Source organism: Diceros bicornis, chromosome 22, assembly GCF_020826845.1.
Source record: "Diceros bicornis minor isolate mBicDic1 chromosome 22, mDicBic1.mat.cur, whole genome shotgun sequence".
Lineage (NCBI taxonomy): Eukaryota > Metazoa > Chordata > Mammalia > Perissodactyla > Rhinocerotidae > Diceros > Diceros bicornis.
In genome coordinates this window covers 35529039-35533081 of record NC_080761.1, presented here as the reverse complement: position 1 = coordinate 35533081, position 4043 = coordinate 35529039, and the positions used below count along the sequence as shown (strand labels likewise).

Sequence of the window (4043 nt, the reverse complement as noted above, 5' to 3'; positions counted from 1 at the left end):
CACCAGCAGTGTATGAGAGTTCCCTTTTCTCCACATCCTCTCCAACACTTGTTATTTCTTGTCTTGTTAATTTTAGCTATTCTGATGGGTGTGAGGTGATATCTCATTATAGTTTTGATTTGCATTTCCCTAATAGTTAGCAATGTTGTACATCTTTTCATGTGCCTGTTGGCCATCTGTATATCTTCTTTGGAAAAATGTCTGTTCATATTTTATTGAAAAACGAAATTTCTCTCTACAGTCATCCTTCCTTTTGATCCAAGATAACCCCAAAGAAATATTATTTTTGATTATAAACTAAAAATGATCTCACTAGATTTGGCCTGATTATTTACATAGTTGAAGCAAGCATGGTGATTTAGTACATAGATCTTTTTAAGTTTGCTTTGCTATATAAGCTTTCATAAGAAATTTCAGATTGGACTTTTAAAATCTCTTAAGGCTAGAAAGCCAAGCATAGGACTACCTATAGTATTGTACCTGCAATACCTAGAGATTGAGTGAATTCCTCTCCTCTCAAGGCTCCCCCAAATATCCTAAATTTTCTGGGCCTGCCAAGAAATAACCTCCTTACTCACCTGGTAAGACTGGGAACACTGATACTCTGGAACCAAGATAGTTTTCCCAAGAGGGATTTGTAAGCGTTGGCTCCAGAATCAAGCTTAGCTTCAATAGAAGCAAAAATTGCACCAAAGTTAAACAGGAAAGAATGACCTTATTCAAGGTTATTGCAATAGAGGAGAAAGGCCAAAAGTACTTGGCATAGTTCTTTCCCCTGGGTCTCTATGATAGCATTGCAAGCACTTTCAGGGAAACATCAGAGTAAAACAAAAATCTATTTGTAGATGACAAAAGACTTCAAATGGTTGTGGTCAACTTATTGCTAATAATTTTCAGAGATGAAAGATCTGATGCAAGTTTTTTACACAAATAATTCAGCTGGCAAGGAAATTTGGTCTTTTCTATGGCATGCACAACAAAATAGTCAATGCAAAAATGTTTTAGACAAAATATCTATAAACATATGATGAAGCTATTTTCAAAGAACAATTAATATTATTCTAACTTACGGAAATGGATGAACATAATATTTATGGAGAAACAATCTTCAGATATAATACCTAGTAGTTCTGAGTCATAATATGCCATGGATATACCAAGTATTTATAGCTAGAATGTATTGAGAATATATGAAGATTATCAAGTAAAGAGATTCAGTATTTCTGGAGTAGGTCCTAAATATGTTCATTAATAAAGCTTCATAGGTAAATGATGTAAATCTTTAATTGGAAACCACTCCCTGGAATATACTGGATTCAATTAAAGAAGTAAAGTTGTAACCAGGTTAATATTTTAAAAAATAACTGAAATTATGACCCAAAATACTAGATTTTTTTATAAAATCAGGCAAAGCAGCACCAGGACTCTCATAAATGAAACATCATGGACAGCAAGGGCATTGATGATTCCCTAATAACTTCCCATTCAGCACATAATTTCTGGAATTTTTATATTAATATTTTTACCCATGCACATTTAACATAGGGAAGGCTGAGCATCTCTTCCGATTTGGCAATGCTTCCTATGCAACTCACAACATATGAAATAAACATAATTATTTTTAGCACTTCTCTTTTTACGAGGTGAAAGAACAAATTCTTGTGATTTTCCAGAGGCCCTGGGAGATCCCATAGACAGTTTTAGGCACAAAATATATCATTTGGGATTTGGTTTGGGGATGGCAAAATGTCAAAAGTTGTCAGGAAGTTTGAACACTTGACTAAGTAGGATCACAAGAGTGAGTAACAATATTCAGCCACCCATTTAATCAATGTCACACTGAAAGATTTAAAAGTAAACGTAGGAAGTAACGTGATTGTGAATAACCTTAGCTCTTTCAAAAGTGAGAAGATTTTGTTTTGTTAAATAACCAAGGACATGATAAAGTCAACATAAAGCACAATTAATTATTCTGATAAGACAGGGTATCTTTGCCTTTTAGGCCCATTACTCAGAAGGTAAAGAAAAATCCTTTTTTTTTTTTACTAATTTTTGTATATAATTTATATAATTTATGACCATGAATTAAATATTTTACAAAGACATTTTGAGCTTGTCTTCTTGAGAAAGTCAATGCTGCCAAGAAAATCCATGAATTTATTATGTTACACCTTTAGTTTATTAATTTACTTAATTTATTATGTCAAGTATTTCAATAGTAAATGTGGAAGATTAAATACTGATAATGGCTTATAAAACTGTACCTTTTTAAAAGTCTGAAAAGTATCAATTAAGGGTTCCAAACATTTAAATTGGAGGAGAGTTTGGTCACTTAGCCATGAGGGTTACACTCGCCTTGTCTAACCGAGGATGTGCCTCTTAGCAGAACAGCTGCCGCCGTCTCAGTTGGGGAGCTACTGAGTTCTCAGCAATGACAGATGTTCCAAGTTAGGAATGTGGCCCTTTCTCCAGAACATATTTTTCCTTCTTCCAGTTCAGCTTGTAAAGACTTAAAATGGGAGTGGCTGTGCTTCTGAATTTTGTACAGGTATTTATGTAATACTTAGATATCCTGGTTTTGCTCCCTAAGAGGTCACCAGCTGAGGGTTCCAATTTTACAAGAGAAACAGATATGAAAACCTTGTCCTCCTAACTGGTCCTGTCATTAAAGAAGTGTGACATTCATATGCTCAATGGGCTACAGAAAAACAGCACATTATGTGTTAGTTAAAACAGAAAAAAATAAAAAGTCAGATCCTTCCGGGCATAAATGTATACTTAAAATTTTATAGTAAACAAATATACTTGGTGAAGATCTCCCCATATTTCCAAATAAAATAATGCTGAACATACTTTTTGATGAATTTTACATTTCATCTCATTTTTTTGGTAAACATGGTTGTGAAAATTGAGTTACAACTTTTTCTTTCAAAAATTCTCCCCTTAACATGTACCTCTTTCTGAGACTGGTCAAGACGATTGGGCACACTAGGGAGCAACGTCCAGGAAGATAACCTTCCCCACTTTTTTCTTTAGCTTGAAGTTTTAATGTCGTAATCCTTTCACAAAAATAAGGCAGCTTCGTGCTGTAAAAACATCAGTTCTTTGTCAAAGGTTATGTTCTTCCATCCTCATCTGCTGTCACCACCTGTCAGCATCTTCTTTAAATATCAGCTTTTTCTTGGTAGCGACATGTACACGCGGCGCGTTGACTGTCCAGGCGCGGCTTACAGCCTAAGTGTATCACACTGTCACTCAGGAGCTCCACTGTCGTCTCACACGCCTGCGCGTGCTCAGCTAGCCCGGGCAGGTCTTGCAGAGGCAGTACTGGAACTCCTCGTCCCAGTCGTTCTTGCTTTTGCCACAGGTGCCCTAGCACCTGTCGTGCTGGTTGCAGCGCTTCGTCAGGGAAGGGATGCCGATGTTAAGATGGACACCCAACAGTGGAGAGCCACATCCATTCGGCGGGGAGGGTTTATAACCGTAACGTGGGACACGCTTAGATCCGTCGCGGCGCTTGCACTGGCACAGCCCGTCCTCGCCCCCCAGCAGGTCCAGGGCGCCGTTCAGGTAGGTGTCTATCTTGTGGACGCCGTTCCGGGTGGTGTTGAGGGTGGCCCTCCAGTTGGTGGTCTGGGCCTCCTGCTGGCCCCTGACGGTGGCCGTCAGGAGGAGCCGGAGGAGCAGGGCCATGGGCGCCGGCCCACGGGTCCCGGAGCCGCGCACGTTCCGCGGGCTCCTCTCTAGGCGGCGGCTCCGCGCCCACGCCGCCTGCCCCCCGGCGCGCCAGGAAACGTCCTTTCTGACCTTCCATGAAGAGAAAACCAATAATCCAAGACAATCTTGTCATTTTTACAGAGAGAGAATCAAAGTCTAATTTTGCATCACTATTAATTTTTAATACTAAAGCTCTTTTTTTTTTTTTTTTTTTTTTTGTGAGGAGATCAGCCCTATGCTAACATCTGCCAATCCTCCTCTTTTTGCTGAGGAAGACTGGCCCTGGGCTAACATCCGTGCCCATCTTCCTCCACTGTATATGGGAC

The 4043-nt window shown here is 39.1% G+C and overlaps 1 pseudogene; it reads right to left on the bottom strand.

Annotated features, from left to right (window-relative positions):
• Nucleotides 1-3163: 3163 nt before the first annotated feature.
• Nucleotides 3164-3693, bottom strand: LOC131420068 (group XIIA secretory phospholipase A2-like; annotated as a pseudogene).
• Nucleotides 3694-4043: the final 350 nt, after the last annotated feature.